Raw genomic sequence first — 21,154 nt, forward strand, 5'->3', positions numbered from 1 at the left:
TTAATCGTGACTTAACTGATATGTAATCAGTCTGAAATCAGCCTGTTTCAAGCTATGGATATTTCATTTGATTTGATGTGAGGAGTTCTATTCAAATAGCACCATTACCATAAGCTTCTTCCAGTTTGGATTTCTTCAGGGTCAGTCGTTCAGAAGATTTTTACCTGGAGCTGAATTATCTACAGAGGTCTCCTCTGTCTGAAATAAAGTTTTTTCAAATATATAGTTTTTTTAAATATAATATTGTTTGAATTTTTGAAAATAATTTGAAAAGAAAAATAAGTAAATGAAAATTATTTATTTTCATTTTTCACTTTCATACATATGATATCATTTATCTTTTTTTTTGTTACAGTTGCAAATCTTATTTTTTTCACTTCTAGATCTTTTTTCACCTTCGGATGGTCTTGATGTGGCGTGGGGGGCGTGGCATCACAAATGACAGCATAACAGACACAACCACAAAGGCTGAGGAGGATCTTCCTCGATTACGTTGCCTTCAGGAAACAATGGTTCTGTGGGAAGTATTGCCCAAGGCTTTCTATCCACATATTCACGGGGTTGGCAGTGAAGAAACTGACAAAGCTCTGTTTCGCGAGCTGTTTTACACCACACTTGGCACCAATCACAGTATAAGAGCAATAAACTGCCAGATTGTGCAGGTCAACAGCCACGCTTTATGAATTTCCCACTTCCACTTGCCACCGTGGACGCAGTGTAGTATCCGCTGGCGATGGCGTTGGGGTTCCAGTTGAACTCCTGTTCTTGTTATCTGGTGATATTAGTTTACACATTTACCTTCCTGTGCTCACAGATCACAGATTCGTCATTTTTATAATTGTAGATCTGTGTGTCTGTTCAGTGAGGGGATATATTGAAGACCTCACCGAAATAAAAGTAATCTCCAGTCAATGTAAAATGAATATCTATGTCATTATCAGTCTACAAATAATAAAATGAAACTTGTTGGCCAAAAATAAATATACAAATAAATACCCATAATCCTTTAAATTGGTGGTAACTGAAGAGTGATTTGTATTCTTGAATAAAGCTTTAGTGGTGCACACTGCCGCCTGCTGCACTGAGGGGAGCTGAGGGACGACATGAATTTCACTCATAATGATTCTAAGTTAAAATTAATATTGATTTTCTACTTATCATAATAATTAAGGGGAATAGAGGAATGCAGCTTCAACATTAGCCTCAAAGAAAATCATGACACTGTTACAGCACTGAAAACATTTAGAAATATAGGAAATGATGAGAACATTTCATGCATGATAATAATGATTAACTTTACACACTGGAATTAATGCTTCAAGGAAAACTGTGTCAACTTCATACAAAAGAATTGCTGCATTAAGAAAATTCATCTCAGATTTTAATTATTCAACTAATGGACTTAACTCATTTAATCCACAGACTGTGAACATGTTACCCATCATACGACTGAAGAACACCTCAAGATGTCACTGAAAAATATCATTCACAAGAATAAGATGGACAAATGCACAACATTGCTGAATGGAAGCTAGAGAGCAAAAACTGATTCTAACAAAAAGTTTCCAGTTTAGACACACTGCTGTAACTATGAGCTGGGACTTGATTTGTTGTAAAATGATGAATTTTGATGCAGTGACTTCAGAATATTCAGTAAGTTTACAATAATTAAATGAACATCCTGCAAACAATGAACTCTCACTGACGGGAACATAGGAGCAAAAACTGCAAACTGATAAGAAATAAGAGGAAATCCTGCTCATTTGATTTCTTTATTTCAAATCCTTTGAGAGGACGTTTCTGCAGCAGATGTGGTTGGTTATAGAGTTGATTTCAAAATTCACTCACTTTTAAGGCCTCATGCCTAAATACCTTCCTGATATTTTGACCACTCTGCATCACTGAGATCTGCTGATGGAGCCCTGCTGGTTACACCCAGGTCACAGGGCTGATGGTTTTAGAGCCCCTATGGAACTTCTTCCTCAGACCCAGGCATGCTAAGTCCTTAGCTTCTTTTAAATCCCTTCTTAAATCTTCTCTTTGTGTGAAAACATTTAGAAATGTCTGAGATATTTGTCTTTTATTTTGAAAAGAACTTTGTTTATACTTTATTTATATAGCATTATTATAGCATTTTTTCTTGACACAGTTTATAATTACTAAGTTTATTATTATTTTAACTATTACTGCATGTGTTCATGTCTGAATGGGAAGCACTGTGTAAGAAAGAACCATTTTCTTTAGAGCCTCATTTATGTCCCAGACTCCTCCATGATGCATGGCAGAGCTGCAGGATCTCAGGTGAGGTTTGAAAACAGTCAGTTCAAACAGAGGAGCTCACCACCTACATGGTTTTATACATTTATTGTCTTGTAACATTTTCTTTAAAACAATGTAAAATATCTGTTTAAAATCAGAGAAAATCATGATGCACGTCCAGTTTCAGGCAAGTTTAATCAGCAGACACATTGTTCATGTGCACATGTGCAAATGAATGAGAATAAAGTGGAAGAGAACAAGAAATGACCAACACCAAAGATAAAACCAAACCTACACCTTGCATCTGTGTCTTCTTATTCCACCTCAGCTTCACTCAGACTTCATCAGCTTTTCCCTAAATTTGGATTTTCTAGCCCCTGTAACTTCCAAATAGTGATAACAATGAGCAGTAAACCCAACTCCAGGCTTCAAAAGCTTCTTTTAGGAGTCCTGGTGGCTTCAATGGTGCTTTGTCCATTTCTTTCTATGTTCTAATAGAAGGTAAAGACAAGGAGCCCAAGCAGCAGATTATTATTTATTATTATTATTATACCGCTGCTGGCAGTTATTGTTGTGACAGAATTACAGAAGCTGGTCTCACAGCAGCTTGTTTCAATGGTGATGTTGGTCACGTTTTGCATTTCAACTGAGTCTTCCAGGTCGGCAAGAACTGCACAAAAGCTCCTAGATGCACAGCCAAAGGAAGAAGCACTGTTGGTCTCATCCGTATCTATAGATAAAAAATCACTGTGTTATTGAACAAATAACATTATTATCAGTTAATTAATTCCAGGGAGAGTTCTTCAGATCCTCTGAGGCTCCACCTCATCACAAGTCTGTGCTCCTGTGCACTGAGCAAATTGAGACAATGAAGGTAAATGTAAGTAGCACTAGTAGCTAACTATCTAACTTGTTAATACACTTACTTACCTTCTGAGTTTCTGTTAGCTACCCCCCCCACCCCCCACCCCCCCCACCCCCCGCAGGATTAGTTGTCATTGATACACTGACATCAATTAAGAGTTTATTATTTCATTTTAGTTTTTTAGTCAATAGTTTTTGTAGCTGTACTGGTGTAATTAGACTTTTACCTTTATTGATGTTAGCTTTGTATAATGTATATGATAATAACTCTGCCTGCTCAGCACCTCAGCTAAAGGCAGTGCATCATGACACGGACCTAAAAATCAGTCTATCTATCTATCTATCTATCTATCTATCTATCTATCTATCTATCTATCTATCTATCTATCTATCTATCTATCTATCTTCAATCTATTTTATAACAGCCTCTCAGAAATTAAAGAGTTTTACTTGGTTCAGTAATTGAACAGTATAATTTTGAGGAACCTGAACTTTACTTGAGTATTCCTATTTTATGATACTTTACACTTCCACTCCACCACATTTCAGAGGGAAATATTGTACTTTCTACTTCACGACATTTAGCTGATAGATTTAGTTGAACGAGTAAGATGCTGTCAGGACTATGACATTTCGGTTCATTGAAGGATGCTCCTGCTCTGCACTGGGTCAACGAAAAAAGTCAACGCCCTGATTGTCCTTGTATAATTGACACTCTGGTCACCACCTCAGCTATGCCCTTAGCAAGCCAGTATTTTGGCTTATTTTTGCTGCCAATCAGAAGAGAGGTTCAGATCCTCTCTTCTGATTGGCTCACCAATCTGTTGTTTCTAGAGCTCCAGAGAGAAGCCTGAGAGAGGAGGTGTAAAACTACACTGAGATGGTTTTTGGTTCTTAAAATTACAAATGTATCTAATTATGAATATCAACACTTCAAATAAATCACTGGAGGAGTGTAAAATATGGGCCCTTTGAACTATACAACATGAAGACTTACAATTGTATTGAAAGCAGCGGTCCTCCACTCCCCTACACTGTGTTGGAGTGGTGCATTCAGTGTCGTTAAATGAGTCACAGGAGAAACACTGTAGGCTGTTATCTGACTGAGAACCCGGGACTGAAAGTGTCACAAGATGAAAACAGAAGATGTCAAAAGACAGATTCCAATATTCTTCTCTTATATATGTCATTCTGTATTTAATAAGACTGTCGTCCATCTGTACTCACAAGGTAGAGTTTCGTTGTTGCAGTTATCTGTGTTGCAGCAGTAAGCAGACTGAATTGTACTTGTAAAACCCAAGTTCGTTGAAAATGTATGGTTGCCTGTTGCTGGACACTGGGTGAAGCCTGCACACGACTTGCTGATTGTCTGCACTGTGGCTCCAGATGAAGTGACTACAGAGACCAAGAACAGTTTGTTAATATTGACATTGATCATATTGATTGATACATAACTTTAAAGTACATGTATTTCATTAATAAGTAATAGACAACATGAAGAAAAGACCTAGAACGGAAGCTGTAACACACATCGTCTCTGAGGAGCATGTGAATGGTCTTGGGTTTGAGCACTGCTGATCTGTGCAAGTTTGACACACGAGTGCTTCAGCTGCAATGGAGACAAAAATAGTGAGGAGATGATCACAGAACAAATGTCAAATCAAACATGGGATGTTTTCATGTTTATGGTTTATAAAGGTGTGAAAATCTTCTAAATGTTGTTCCACATAATAGTTGACATAATAGGTGTAATGGCTAAAATGATTTAAACTGTCTGATATACACTGTTAGACTCTAATTATTTAGGTTTCCTCTCTGTTTAGACTATTTCCTGTACTGCTGTACTGTAGCATGTGAACTTTCTCTCTGGGGATCAATAAAGTCTTAGTTGTGATTATTAAAACTATAATGATCTGCTATTATATAGTTTGTATTCCTCTATAAAATGGTTCTGGTGAGATTTAGAACTTCTTCAATGTTTTAAATTATGTGGTGTATCACCTGCAGAAACTCTAATGTAAGAATCAGTGATGTTACCTGTGCTGCAGAGCGCCCAGATGAGAGTGAGAGAGAGGATCAGCTTCATCATGATGAACAGGTGAGTTCTGCAGATCAGGTTCCCTTGATGGTGACACTGCACCTATCAGCCCTGCTACACTTTATATACTCTACTGGTGCTGAGTAAATTTACGACAGATAAAAACCTCAGGGATTGGCTGCATTCCCATGTTTACAGCAGGATAATTCAGATTGTCAACCCCTCTTTTGTTTGGTGGAAGAACAAGTTATCACACCTTCCCACACCCATTTGTTCAGAACTAAAACCATAAGTACAAAGTTTGGGCTCCAGATAATGACTTCATTTTTGTGGTGTGTTGTTTCTTTCCTTCTTCTTTCTCTGAGATTTCCTTCTTACAGTAACTGTTTGTGTGTGGTTCAGTCCAGGTATAATACTGTGACTCATGCAGGTGTGTGACAGAATAAAGCAGTCCAACATGTTACAGGTTTTCATGACTTGAGTCAAATCTGAAACACAGCAACCAGCCATTCTCACGCTCTAACGAGACAACAGGCAGCTTTTGATATGAACACAGTAAACCCATGTTTAACAGTTGTAGTGTCCTAAGTTCCATATGGTATGTGACTTCCTGGGTCTGGTACATTTAATTAGGGCCCTAGGTCAAAAGGACATAGGAGATGAGCGCTTCTTTGTCTGAGGAAATTAGGTCCATTTAGATATGGACTATATATCTTGTCTCAGCTACATGACAACAATCTATATAAGCGGGTAGTTAGAGCTGATATTCAGAGGAGATTCATATTGGCTTCGACTCCTCCCTCAGGCAATTTTGAGTGCTTGATTTGATGCTGGACTTCTTTGTAATAAACCTCTTTATATACAAGCAAGACGGTGTCAGCGGAGTTTTCTTCATCATCATCACGTCATTGCTATTTAATAAACAACACAGTCCTGTAACACACTGGGGGAAGCACACATGTGCAGTGTAGGCCTTCTAGATCTTACATGTCAGAATTTTAAATGTTATATTTCATCTCTTTTTTTTAATAATAATTCTCATTTTCTATCCTGGTATCTATCCTATTTTTTGCTTCAGAAATGAAGGTTTCTGTCCTAAAGCCATGACAATAGAGTCCAGCACTCTGGTCCCCACAAAGCTGTTGGGACCCCACAAGTACGGTGGGCTCCCAGTTTTGGACCTAAGACACAAACACGCACACATACCTTCACAAATATGTTTTCCTGTGAACTTTGGTTCATGCTGTTAATTTTACTGTATGATGTCTGAATTTCTCTAATGAAACTTACTGATGTCAGAATAAAATGGTTCCTGAACAATGTGCCGTTTACAGTAATATGTTGTAACTCTTGGGTGACAGCAAGGACAGAATTAAAGTAACTGTAGTGGTATTTTTATTGAAATCAGTGTCACACTGCTGCACCAGGCCCAGCAGAAGTGTTGAGATGGACCGCACTGCCTCCAGGTAATGATCGCAGATGATCAGCTGCACAGGTGGGACCCAGATCTCCAGATGCTGCATTCAAGAGCAGCCTGCAGATTTATGAAGCTACTATCTGGAATCCGCTTTATAAAGTCCTGTTGTTTTATTGTTCTTCTTAAAGTTGGCAAAGTAAAGTAGTGATACCAACTGGATAAAATAAACCAGCTTAACTAGGTCAATAGTCAGTGGTTTCTGGCCAATGTGACCATTTTCCGATCAGCCTCCTCAGTTTGCTCGGTGGATTTTTCTCTTAAAAAGAGAAAAAACCACTGAACAAACCAAACAGGTCAGTGATCCCAGCAACCACATACACAGAGAGGAGGCTCTGAGGGACCAGTTTTCAGTTCAGATCAAATGTGTGTCAGCTGCAGTGCAGAATATGGACTGAATGAGTTTTATTAAAATATGTCTGAAATTCTCTTGATGTGATGTTTCTGTGTTTTTTGTGCTTCATTCTGTCAGAGAAGAGAACTGGTTACAGAGCGGGGAGGGCAGTGAGTGTTCTCACACCTGTGGAGGGATGTGGTGTTCTGAAACAGAACAGCTGACCACAAGGCCTGTTCCAAAATGAAAATGCATGAAAGTCTCTCTGTTGTTGTAACTTCTGGGTACAAGACAAGAATCACTCCAGCAAGTTGTCAGACTGCAAATAAAGTGTAATAATAATCATAATAACAACTTCTGAACAATGCTCCAAAGGAAATAACAAAATAAATCTGCAGCAGCAACAGTAAATAAAAGTATAGTGAATAAAATGTAATAAATACAAGAGGTAGAACTGGATAAAACTGGATGAACATTAAGAAAAACTTGTGTAAAGTGATTTTAAAGATGTTACTCAGAGTATTTACAACCACTATAGACAATCAGTTCCACCAACAAGTCATAAACCATAAACCTTCATTTTAACATTTTTATTTCATACATTTCCTTATTTTGTTTTGAGATACAGATGAAGAAGCTGAGGCACGTTGGTTTTTCAAAGCTGAAAGCAAGAGAAGACATTTCCTGTGACACAGACTCACTATATAAAGAGCTGCTCCTCTGAAGAACCAGTAATCTGCACATTCACTCATCATGATGAAGATGATTCTGTCTCTCGCTCTCAGCTGGATGCTCTCCAGCACAGGTAACTACTCACCTTTAACTCAGGATTTATGCAGGTATGAGGTTTTTCAATCATGTAGTACTGGTTGGAATTGAAGCAGAAGTGGTTTTATTAATTATAAATCATATGTCTTCCAGCACCAAAGACTCTGCACACTTTTCTGAGGTTGTTGTAACTTCATGTGAAACATGAGCCTCACTTTTCACCCACAGAACCTTAACGCTGTAGATTACAAGCTGCAAATGACTGTTTAGATATTTTGCACATACGTGGTGTCATGAAGACACTTATGTGGGAGCTACTGACAGGTTCAGTGAACAGGGGATAAAGGTTTGTGTTTAGGGGCGACCTAAGTTCTTCTACAGTTTACTGGTACATATTAAATAATTAGAGGGTACAAACTGGAAACTGGGGACAAACAGACTGAGTCTTGTCATAAAAAGAAGCCAAACTACAGGACATGTAGCTGTCTCATATAAAGGCTTCCAACCTCAGACCTCCAGGTGATCAAACAAATGTTATACACTCTCCTTACTGTGCACACTTCAGCATCTGTTTTAACACTGAGCTGGACACTTTTTGTGTTCAGTGTATTTATTGACTGTATCTGGTCATTTCACTGGAAAATGTGACATATTACAGTCCACACTTTATTCTACAAGCCAGATACCTGAATAGATGAGGAACACAACATTTCAAATAAATTATGTCATTGCAGCATCAACACACTGTAAACCTTTGATTTAAATTTACAGTGAAATCTGAACAGTATTCTCCTGTATTAGTGTCATACAGTGCCATACTGTAAACTGCAATGCAACCTGGGAGAAAAGAAAACATGATTACAGCACTTTCACAGAATGCCATTATCTACAGCAATTTACTGTAAACGTCACAGTAAACAGCTGAGCATCTTGGGAAAGTGAAAAAGAAAGGTGAAGCAGAAAGGAAGAGAGAAGAAGAAGCAGAAAGAAGAAAGGAAGCTAAGATTTAATAATTAACCAACATAACAAGATCTTGCAAGAAAAGAAGAAAGAGAAGAAACTGTCACACCCTAATTTGTGTTGCACCTTAAAGAAAAATCCACTCGACAGTCCGTCGTTAACAAAGCATCTGTGCAACAGTTCGGCACAAACAACAAAACAGTGAACTTAGAGTGTGGTTCTACAAATGTCCGAGTAAAGTCTTGTGTGACTCTTTCTGCCAACTGGAGAACAAAGCATTAGGTCAACCTGAGACAAAATACTGTCATGCTAATTTTAGCCATAGCTAAAAACCTTCATGAGGCTTTTCAATGACTAACACTGTCCTAAATGGCAGAAAATTCACCTGGAGAAAGTCTCACACTGATTCTTTTTACTTCTGTGGCAGGGACAGTGTTTTGCCTTATCACTGCAGCTCTGGACATCTGTGACAAAAGGCTGAGCAGGTTGTAGTGAGGCTGTGTCTTTGTGGTGACAGAGACTGGTTGGTGAATGTGCTTCAAGGGTGAAACCAGAAAAATAAAATGCAAGCTGCAAAAACAGCCCAGACTATTTTTGCAAGATCTTGTTATGTTGGTTAATTATTAAATCTTAGCTCCACCTTTCTTTTTCACTTTCCCAAGATGCTCAGCTGTTTACTGTGACGTTTACAGTAAATTGCTGTAGATAATGGCATTCTGTGAAAGTGCTGTAATCATGTTTTCATTTCTCCCATCTTGCATTGCAGTTTACAGTATGGCACTGTGTGACACTAATACAGGAGAATACTGTTCAGATTTCACTGTAAATTTAAATCAAAGGTTTACAGTGTGTTGATGCTGCAATGACATAATTTATTTGAAATGTTGTGTTCCTCATCTATTCAGGTATCTGGCTTGTAGAATAAAGTGTGGACTGTAATATGTCACATTTTCCAGTAAAATGACCAGATACAGTCAATACACACAATTACACTGAACAAAAAAAGTGTCCAGCTCAGTGTTAAAACAGATGCTGAAGTGTCCACAGTCAGGAGAGTGTATAACATTTGTTTGATCACCTGGAGGTCTGAGGTTGGAAGCCTTTATATGAGACAGCTACATGTCCTGTAGTTTGGCTTCTTTTTATGACAAGACTCAGTCTGTTTGTCCCCGGTTTCCAGTTTGTACCCTCTAATTATTTAATATGTACCAGTAAACTGTAGAAGTACTTAGGTCGCCCCTAAACACAAACCTTTATCCCCTGTTCACTGAACCTGTCAGTAGCTCCCACATAAGTGTCTTCATGACACCACGTATGTGCAAAATATCTAAACGGTCATTTGCAGCTTGTAATCTACAGCGTTAAGGTTCTGTGGGTGAAAAGTGAGGCTCATGTTTCTCATGAAGTTACAACAACCTCAGAAAAGTGTGCAGCGTCTTTGGTGCTGGAAGACATATGATTTATAATTAATAAAACCACTTCTGCTTCAATCCCAACCAGTACTACATGATTGAAAAACCTCATACCTGCATAAATCCTGAGTTAAAGGTGAGTAGTTACCTGTGCTGGAGAGCATCCAGCTGAGAGCGAGAGACAGAATCATCTTCATCATGATGAGTGAATGTGCAGATTACTGGTTTTTCAGAGGAGCAGCTCTTTATATAGTGAGTCTGTGTCACAGGAAATGTCTTCTCTTACTTCCCGTTTTGGAAAACCAACGTGCCTCAGCTTCTTCATCTGCATCTCAAAACAAAATAAGGAAATGCATGAAATAAAAATGTTAAAATGAAGGTTTATGGTTTATGACTTGTTGGTGGAACTGATTGTCTATAGTGGTTGTAAATACTCTGAGTAACATCTTTAAAATCACTTGACACAAGTTTTTCTTAATGTTCATCCAGTTTTATCCAGTTCTACCTCTTGTATTTATTACATTTTATTCACTATACTTTTATTTACTGTTGCTGCTGCAGATTTATTTTGTTATTTCCTTTGGAGCATAGTTCAGAAGTTGTTATGATTATGATTATTATTACACTTTATCTGCAGTCTGACAACTTGCTGGAGTGATTCTTGTCTTGTGCCCAGAAGTTACAACAACAGAGAGACTTTCATGCATTTTCATTTTGGAACAGGCCTTGTGGTCAGCTGTTCTGTTTCAGTAAACCACATCCCTCCACAGGTGTGAGAACACTCACTGCCCTCCCCTCTCTGTAACCAGTTCTCTTCTCTGACAGGATGAAGCACAAAAAACACAGAAACATCACATCAAGAGAATTTCAGACATATTTTAATAAAACTCATTCAGTCCATATTCTGCACTGCAGCTGACACACATTTGATCTGAACTGAAAACTGGTCCCTCAGAGCCTCCTCTCTGTGTATGTGGCTGCTGGGATCACTGACCTGTTTGGTTTGTTCAGTGGTTTTTTCTCTTTTTAAAAGAAAAATCCACCGAGCAAACTGAGGAGGCTGATTGGAAAATGGTCACATTGGCCAGAAACCACTGACTATTGACCTCGCTAAGTTGGTTTATTTTATCCACTTGGTATCACTACTTTACTTTGATATAGATAAAAAATTAAAATACCACTACAGTTACTTTAATTCTGTCCTTGCTGTCACCAAAGAGTTACAACATATTACTGTGAACGGCACATTATTCAGGAACCATTTTAATCTGACATCAGTAAGTTTCATTAGAGAAATTCAGACATTATACAGTAAAATTAACAGCATGAACCAAAGTTCACAGGAAAACATATTTGTGTCGCATAGGCTATGAAAGTCAACTGTGTGTGTGTGTGCCTTGGGTCCAAAACTGGGAGCCCACTATACTTGTGGATCATCCCCATGATATTCAATTGTACATCAATGCTTTTACTTCTGCTGGTTTTTGGGATTTCTATAGATGGTTCACAGGAGAATGGCCCCAGGAGCTGCCAAAAGAATGTCAAGTCTCTTCCTCTGCCCTCTTCAAAATCTACCCCATAGTAGCTGCAGCCATTCTGTGGGGCCACAAATGGTCCTGCAAGTCCATCCTCATATATTCAGACAATCTCGCAGTGGTAGACATTATCAAACAGGCCTACTCTCCAGCCATCATGACATTCATGCACCGCCTAACTTGGCACTCTGTCACACACCCGTACATCTTTGCGCAGCTCATGTTCCCAGTCATTCTAATGCTGTCGGTGACTCTCTTTCTCGATTCTCATTTCAGAAGTTCAGAGGCTTAGCTCTGCACGCAGATGCCTTGCTCATCCCGGTTCCTCCATATTCAGCGCTGATGTTCAACTTGTAAATCCAGCATTAGCACCCTTGATTGTCGACTGCCAGAACCACATCATCAAAAGCCTTTCCCCTTCTACCCTTTCATCATACCGGACGGCTTGGAAAAGTTTCCCGCACTTTCAGGACCAGCATAATATAACTTTCTCATCTTTCGATCTCGTCACCCTGACTCACTTCATTACACATGCCCTTTCTGCCATGGAAATTACAACCCATACCATTAACTTTATCTCAGCAGCAAGCAGTTTCTTTACCAAACTCATAACTGGCAGTCCAGGCCCGGCTTCTAATCATCCTCAAATAACATCTTTCTTCAAAGGACTTAATCGCTGAGAGCCAGTCAGAAATCCTTGCTGCCCTCCTCTCACCACCAACTTGCTTTAGACATGTCTCCATACTATCCGCTCCGGTTATGGCACTCCTCAAGTGGCTAAAACCATAGAAGCCATGTTCTTGCTTGCCTTCTTTGGTTTCCTCAGATGTTCAGAATTCACAACCTCTACCATCCAGTTCGACCCTCACCGCCATGCTTGAATTTCAGACTTGTCCCATTTCTCCAGTGACACCCTAGAATTCTATTTGAAGCAGACTAAAACCAATCAATCTGGTCCACCAACACTCGTCTTCTACTTTCAGTCCCAATTGCCTCTAAAACCATTTGAAACCCTCGCTAGCTACCTGCTCAATAGCAAAGCTCAGAGCTCAACAGCAACGAAGCCTCTCTTCATCTCTGAATCTGGACAAGTCATAACCCGATTCTGGTTCTTTCACCATCTCCGTCAAATACTTCCTTGCCCAGTATACCTCCTACCCATTACTCAGGACACTCCTTCAGAATAGGAGCTGCCGCTTACCCTCCCACAATTGCATCCCAGAACACTTCATTCAAATCATGGTTCGATGGTCCTCTCAAGCATACCATCACTACATCCATTCAGACCTCTAAGATCTCAGAGCAGTACAAGCTCATCACAATTAGTGGAGGTTTTGGGAGTTCACCGCTGCCTGGGTGCCATGGCGGATTCGCCATGAAGGCTCCCAATACCACATCCGAATCGAGAAATGAATCTCAAGATTAAATTCACTCATTTCTTCATAAATCTGTCAAACGTACTCAGTTAATGGTGTGGTTCTTGCTAGTGAATCAATAGGCTAAAATCACAAATTACAAATATACCTCAAATTTTTTAACATCTGTCTGAAGACCCTCAATTCAGATAAGGAAAAAATATCACAAGGATAAAATCATGAGGGAATCCAAATTAACTTTAATCATTGCACCAATGAGTAAAATTTGGACTGAAATCTGATGAAATATGTTTGTTTTCTACATTAGAGCTTTTGACTGTTAATAAAATGTGCCTGTTTGAACACCAACTTTGACTGTTGATAACCAATTTGCATATGAACAATGGATCACATGACTGCTTGTATGTAAAAGGTGCAGCACATCATTCAGCTCAGTGTTTCCTTTTCTGTTCCACCATTCTAGGTTTAGTCTCATCGCTCTCAGCACCACACAGCAGACACATGTCAGAGACCAGCTGCTGAATATATTGGAGCATTCAGCAGCTTTAGAGCCGTACATCCACCAGGTGGAGACAAACTCTCTCCAAATGAATGATAATGTTGAATCAGCAACTGTCTGCAGCAAGTTATAAACAGTATCAATATTTCAACATATTTTTTTCATATTTGTTCATCAGTCCAAATTTTTGTATTTTTTATTCTTGATAAATTTCCTCCCAGATGAACCCAGTGGAACAGTTCCATCATCAAATAGGGTCAGCCTACTTGTGAACAGGGGGAGCCTCGGTGGAGTCATTATTGTTTCAGTCCGCTCCTGACCACGAGGAGATATGATCATAAAGTCAGCCAAAAGGTTTCACTGACAACGGCACAGGCAGAAAGGAAGCCAATACAGACTCAAAGACAGAGCTTGTACAGATCACTGCTTTATTCAACAAAGAAACACAAAGGTCACAGGATGGTGACGCAGCCAAGGGTCAAAAACAGAGAAGGTCGTTCAAAACGAGCAAACAAATCTAATGGCAGCTAAATATACAGAGAGGGAGAAAACTGAGGGCAGGTGAGACAGTGGGAGGGGAAGCCAGGTGATTCTGAAGAGAAAACAGGTGAAACAGAAAACACAAGGACAAGAAGTAAAACTACAATAGACATATAAGGAAAGTAATTTCAAAATAAAACAGGAAATAGTAACAGGGCATCACAATCAGGGGAACATCATGACATAGGTAAGAGGAAAAAAAATCTATCTCAATTTTTTATTTCCTTCATTCCTATATTATATTTTCATTTTATTTTGACAGCTACTGTCACTTCTAAAGTCTTTGCTACTCACTTATACAGTTATTGTGCAGAGCTACTTCACCACACGCGATATAAAAACAAACTTAAAGGTCCCATGTTGTATAAAGGCAGACGTTCATGTGTTTTTGATTATAAAACAGGTCTCAGAGGCTCAGATCCTCTCTTCTGATTGGCTGACTGACCTGTTGTTACTAGATCCCCAGAGAGAAGCCTGAGAGAGGAGATGTAAAACTACTCTGAGATGGTTTTTGGTTCTGAAAACCACAAATATATCTTCTGATGGAGATCAACACTTCAAATAAAACATCAGAAAAGTGTAAAATATGGGACCTTTAATATATTTATGTCACTACAGTCACAGGGTTAAGGAAATGATGCAGCTGTCTAACACACACTATACAGCAACTTTTGCCAGAACACACTAATTAGGTAAATGTAACAGTCCTGCTCTGACTAACAGTGTTGTTGAACTTGTTTGTTTGCACTTTACCTCTCAGCTGTATTACACTCTGGTCTTTGCTCTAACAGGAAGTTACAATCAGAGCAGTGAGACCCAGCAGCAGAGGGGAGACACTCAGAGTGACGCTCCAGGCTGAATCACAGAAGCTGCTTCCACAGCACGTTGGTTCACCGACAAAGTTAAGATGTTCAATCAAAGCAGATCCACTTTTCAGCTGAGGAAGAAGTCCACACACATTTGCAGACACACAGCCATGATAATGGTAAGTGAAGTAGCCATCTGTCACTGTGGACGACAAAATCACTGCTGTTATCTCAGTTTTGAACTAACTTTTAAAACAATCTCAGAAAGAGGAAATTACAAGGAAGGAATCAGTGACATGTCTTGTGGGCCAGTGTGTGATCAATGTGCAGCTCACCAGATACTCTACTGCAGCGGTTCTCCAGACCCACACACTCCACTGTGTGGTTACAGGCAGCATGATAGGGATTAATGCAGCTGAAACACTGCAGCCCGTTCTTTCTTCTGTCTGGAACCTGGTCTGAAACTGAACAGGAGAGATCCCAGAAACTTTATGAGACAGTGACAAATGACAAAAGAAGATGTTCCAGATTCTTATTCTTCTTTCTTCTACTTATAAGACAAAGTTTGACTGTTGCAGCCATCTGTGTTGCAGCAATGAACAGACACAGCAACACTCATGATACCATTACTGAATTTTGTTGTCTGACCATTCCGACTGCAGAAAGAAGGCGGGACACAGGACATTTTGACTGTTTGTGATGTTGGTTCTCCAGGTGAAGATGCTATAAAGTTAAAGCAGAATTTCTTTAATGTGGATGAAAAACACATGAACCAATAAACTCTCATTTAATATTTCATAAGTAAATGATTTGAGGAAACATCAGATACTTTTTACCTTTAAAAGAAATCGCTGCGCACAACTGATCCTCAGAGTCACAGAGTTTGACTGTGTTGCTGCTGTATGAAAAACCTGTGTGACAATAACGAGCTTCAGCTGCAATGAAGAAGAGAGAGTAAATAAATAAACAGAGATAAAGAAGTTCTGTTATATACATGTGTCATATATACTGGACAAATGTGTAAGAGAAGATGTTACAGAATAAGGAGGCAAAAACTTAGAATAAAGTGTGGACTGTAATATGTCACATTTTCCAGTATAATGACCAGATACAGTCAATAAACACAATTACACTGAAAACACAAACCTTTATCCCCTGTTCATTGAACCTGTCAGTAGCTCCCACATAAGTGTCTTCATGACACCACGTATGTGCAAAATATCTAAACGGTCATTTGCAGCTTGTAATCTACAGCGTTAAGGTTCTGTGGGTGAAAAGTGAGGCTCATGTTTCACATGAAGTTACAAGAACCTCAGAAAAATGTGCAGAGTCTTTGGTGCTGTAAGACAGATGATTTATAATTAATAAAACCACTTCTGCTTCAATTCCAACCAGAACTACATGATTTAAAAACCTCATACCTGCATAAATCCTGAGTTAAAGGTGAGTAGTTACCTGTGCTGGAGAGCATCCAGCTGAGAGCGAGAGACAGAATCATCTTCATCATGATGAGTGAATGTGCAGATTACTGGTTTTTCAGAGGAGCAGCTCTTTATATAGTGAGTCTGTGTCACAGGAAATGTCCACCTTGGGAAAACCGACGTTCCTCAGCTTCTTCATCTGCATTTTAAAACAAAATAAGGAGATGTCTGGAATTCAAATTTTAAAATGAAGGTTTATGGTTTGTGACTTGGTGTTGTCCATACTGGTTGTAAATACTCTCTGCCTGATGAGTAACATCTTTGAAATCATATTAAAGAATTTTTATTAATGTTCATCCAGTTTTATTTATTCAGTTCGACTGTGTGTTATGTTTCATGTGTTCATGTTACATTTGATCTGAGCTGAAAACTGGTCCCTCAGAGCCTCTTCTCTATGTGGCTGTGGGATCACTGACGTGTTTGGTTTGCTCAGTGGTTTTTCTTTATTAAACACTGAGGTGGTTGATTGGAAAATGGACACATGGGCCAGAAGGCGCTGACAAATGACCTAGTTGGTTTATTTTATCCCCTGGGTATCACTACTTCACTTTACACACAATAAATTAATAAAACAACAGGACTTTAAAAAGCTACCAGCCTTTTTCATCAACCTAAGACCTGCACATACTGTGTTTACTAAGCTTCTGAGTGTCCGTCCCTGTGAGCTGAGACTGTTCTGTACAATGGAACTACAACAACACAGAAGCAAGATAAAACAGCACCAAAGAGTTACAACATATTACTGTAAACAGCTCAGTATCCAGGAACCATTTTCATCTGACTTCAGTAAGTTAGATTAGTTCATTAGAGAAATTATACAGTAAAATTAACAACATGAAACAAAGATTACAGCAAACGTATTTGTGTCAAACAGGCTACTAAAGTCAAGGTATGTACGTGTCTGTGCCTGGGGTCCAAAAACTGTGAGCCCACTATACGTGTGGGGTCCTAACAAGGGCTGTTTGAGGGTTAAGACTTGGTTTAAGAGTTCAGGTTAGAACGAGGTTTAGGTACGGGTCAGGGGCCAGGGAACCCTTTATGTAAATGTTGGGTCCCCACAAAGATATCTGTACAAACGTGTGTGTGTGTGTGTGTGTGTGTGTGTGTGTGGCCTTCACTGTGTTCTAACAGGTTAAGATCTCAGAAACAGGAAGTTGCACAGAACACCTGAAAGTGACAGTGACACACTTTGTGACACAATGTTTGATCAACATGGAGGTGGGAACGCAGGTGAACGACTGAGGACTCTGGACTCTCCCTGCTCCCTTCAGGCTGGATCTAGTGATGTGAGTGTGTGATGTCAATTAACAGCTCTGTGGATTAATAACTGTGTGAGAGCTCATCTGTGCCATTAATGCAGCAGACGCCCACACACTGCACAGGCCTGTTACAGACAGGACTTTGTGGATCATCAGCCAAACTGTTCCTCAGCCATGAGAGCGTTTGGGTTGGTTGGTTTTGTTTGGACATTTTCCATAAATGAGGAAGGAGGAAGTAAATATGGAAAAAAAACACTCTGCACCATGTCTCTGTAAAGTGCATTCATTTAGTGGAGGGACTCTAGCCTGTATATATGATGCATTGAAAAGATGATCCCAAAGGTGAAAAACAAACACACAAACAAAAAACCCCCAAGCATTCCCCCTCCAGATATTTGCATTTCCCAGAACCCTCTTCTCCTCAGAGGACTCGCCGGCATCAGGAACCTGACAGGCAGTGGATTATTTCACAGTACACTTGTAGGCTACCTTCAGGTTTCCCACTGGGCTTGCCACCCGTCCTGTGTAATACAGAATCGTCCCATATTTGAAGATAAAATGCAGCATCCCACTTTGAATCAATACAAAATGGACTTTGTCCTGTATCCTGTGCTGTGAATAATGTAAAGTCAAACTAGCTATGACCCACGTAATGTGGTGCACTGATGGCTCACCTGGTAGAACACAGGTTATAAGGCCTTATATTTCACCACCATGCTCAGGGTTCAGATCTGACTCGATGCCCTGTGCTGCATGTCAGAGATGTCTGCATTACACAGATACCCACTCTCACTCAGATCATGTCTTCAGTCTTTATGAAGAAAATAGGAGACAACTCTCTCCCAGCTGATCTTCATACATTTCCATTACAGTCACACAGCAGCTTCATTTTGATATAAACAGAGAAATGTTGGCCCACATACGACAGGAAGCTGGGGGCTGTCAAAGAGCCCATCCATCACTTCTGCCAGTATTTGACAGGTCTGGATTGTGAGCCTGCAGGTTGCAGGGCCAGGTGGAAATTCATCCCTATGATGTAGCAATTAATACAGGCAGAGCACAAAACACGCCAATGCTGATTTGATGTCCTGTGACAGCCACCCCTATGGTTACAGCCAATCAGCTGAGGTGCGTCTTCACTCATGCACAAACAGACCCAGTAGAGATATTCCCGTGCATCACACATGCAGTCTGCTTCACATCCTTGTTGGTGGGCTCTTGTTTCTCAAGGTCCTACCTCCACCAGGTGACCTCACTTTACACACTGTGGTCCCTAGAAGCTTTCAGAATGAGGTGTTTCAAAATGTACATGGACATTCACCATCTGGACACTGCAAGTGCCACAGGTCAGCTGCTTCTGGCCTCACATGGAACACAACATAACTAATCTGTGTCTTGAATGCACAGCCTGTGAAGCACAGTGACCACAAACACCACACCAGCAGGCCCCTCAACTTGTACCTCAATGTAAACACACTGCCAGCATATAAAGCAAACGGCAAACAGCCCAGGTCCTCCACTGCTCACTGCACCCTCAGGGTCTAGAGTCTAGACCCTACGTAGTCTGGGCCCTTGCCACAAACACAGGTACTCTGTGAGGGCCCTCATCCTCAGAGTGCCTCTCCTACCACAGCACAGGTGGGAGACAATGCTACCACAGGATATTTCAGTTTACCATCTCCTTCAGTTCAGCCTTTCATGGGAACCAAGTTGGATCTCTGCACATGCCTCCCCCAGACTGTGAAACATAGGTTTACTGCGTTCATAAAGCTGCCTGTCGTCTCGTGAGAGCGTGAGAATGGCTGGTTGCTGTGTTTCAGATTTGACTCGTTATGAAAACCAGCAACATGTTGGACTGCTTTATTCTGTCACACACCTGCATCAGTCACAGTATTATACCTGGACTGAACCACACACAAACAGTTACTGTGGTGAAAACAGACAGGTATTAAATGTGTGACAGTGAGATACATTAAAAATACAAACTAGAGAAGTAGAAAACTGGGACAAAAAAGGAAATCTCAGAGGAGGAGGAATGAAGTATCGACAAACCACAAAAATGAAGTCATTCTTATCTGGAGCCTGTGAAATTTAGATATTCAAACTTTGTACTTATGGTTTTAGTTCTGAACAAATGGGTGTGGAGAAGTGTGTTAACCTGTTCTTCCACCAAACAAAAGAGGGGTTGACAATCTGAATTATCCTGCTGTGAAAATGGGAATCCAGCCAATGTGTGAGGTTTTTATCTGTGGTAAATTTACTCAGCACCAGTGGAGTATATAAAGTGTAGCAGGGCTGATAAGGTGCAGTGTCACCATCAAGGGAACCTGATCTGCAGAACTCACCTGTTCATCATGATGAAGCTGATCCTCTCTCTCACTCTCATCTGGGCGCTCTGCAGCACAGGTAACATCACTGATTCTTACATTAGAGTTTCTGCAGGTGATACACCACATAATTTAAAACATTGAAGAAGTTCATCTCACCAGAACTATTTTATAGAGGAATACAAACTAGATCATTTGTTTTAATTAACCAAAATTAAAAAGATCTTCTTGATCCCCAGAGAGAAAGTTCACATGCTACAGTACAGCAGTACAGGAAATAGTCTAAACAGAGAGGAAACCTAAATAATTTGAGTCTAACAGTGTATATCAGACAGTTTAAATCATTTTAGCCAGTACAACTATTATGTCAACTATTATGTGGAACAACAATTAGAAGATTTTTGTGCCTTTATAAACCATAAACATGAAAACATCTCATATTTGATCTGACATTTGTTCCGTGATCATCACTTCACTATTTTTGTCTCCATTGCAGCTGAAGCACTCGTGTGTCAAACTTGCACAGATCAGCAGTGCTCAAACCCAAGACCATTCACATGCTCCTCAGAGACGACGATGTGTGTTACTGCTTCCTCTCAAGGTCTTTTCTTCATGTTGTCTATTACTTATTTATGAAATACATGTACTTTAAAGTTATGTATCAATCAATATTATCAATGTCAATATTAACAAGCTGCTCTTGGTCTCTGTAGTCACTTCATCTGTAACCACAATGCAGACAATCATCAAGTCGTGTGCATCGTCCTCCCTGTGTCCAGCAACAGGCAGGCAGACATTTTCACTGAACTTGGGTTTTACAAGTACAATTCAGTCTGCTTACTGCTGCAACACAGATAACTGCAACAACGAAACTCTACCTTGTGAGTACAGATGGACAACAGTCTTATTAAATACAGAATGACATATATAAGAGAAGAATATTGGAATCTGTCTTCTGACATCCTCTGTTTTCATCTTGTGACACTTTCAGTCCCGGGTTCTCAGTCAGATAACAGCCTACAGTGTTTCTCCTGTGACTCATTTAACGACACTGAATGCACCACTCCAACACAGTGTAGGGGAGTGGAGGACCGCTGCTTTCAATACAATGGTGAGTCTTCATGTTGTATAGTTCAAAGGGCCCATATTTTACACTCCTCCAGTGTTTTATTTGAAGTGTTGATATTCATAAGAAGATAAATTTGTAATTTTAAGAACCAGA

General features: G+C 39.8%; 2 long non-coding RNA genes across 2 annotated transcripts in view; both read right to left on the minus strand.

Moving 5' to 3' along the window:
• The window catches only part of LOC139626315 (uncharacterized), a 53,292-nt gene extending 48,094 nt beyond the window's left edge, over window positions 1-5,198 (minus strand). The window contains exons 1-2 of the long non-coding RNA XR_011692204.1: window positions 5,161-5,198; window positions 4,631-4,732 (exon numbers count right to left, since the gene is read on the minus strand). This is a non-coding gene — a long non-coding RNA (uncharacterized lncRNA). The remainder of the gene's footprint in view (window positions 1-4,630; window positions 4,733-5,160) is intronic.
• Window positions 5,199-13,853: 8,655 nt separating this feature from the next.
• On the minus strand, window positions 13,854-16,449 carry LOC139626424 (uncharacterized). Its single transcript, XR_011692265.1, has 4 exons — window positions 16,321-16,449; window positions 15,702-15,800; window positions 15,201-15,588; window positions 13,854-15,067 (listed from the first exon to the last, which is right to left on the minus strand). It is a non-coding gene; the product is annotated as an uncharacterized lncRNA (long non-coding RNA).
• Between the last annotated feature and the right edge of the window lie 4,705 nt (window positions 16,450-21,154).

This window comes from Trachinotus anak, unplaced genomic scaffold (genome assembly GCF_046630095.1).
Source record: "Trachinotus anak isolate AG129_WGS33_773 ecotype Australia unplaced genomic scaffold, CSIRO_AGI_Tana_v1 ptg000010l, whole genome shotgun sequence".
Classification (NCBI taxonomy): domain Eukaryota; kingdom Metazoa; phylum Chordata; class Actinopteri; order Carangiformes; family Carangidae; genus Trachinotus; species Trachinotus anak.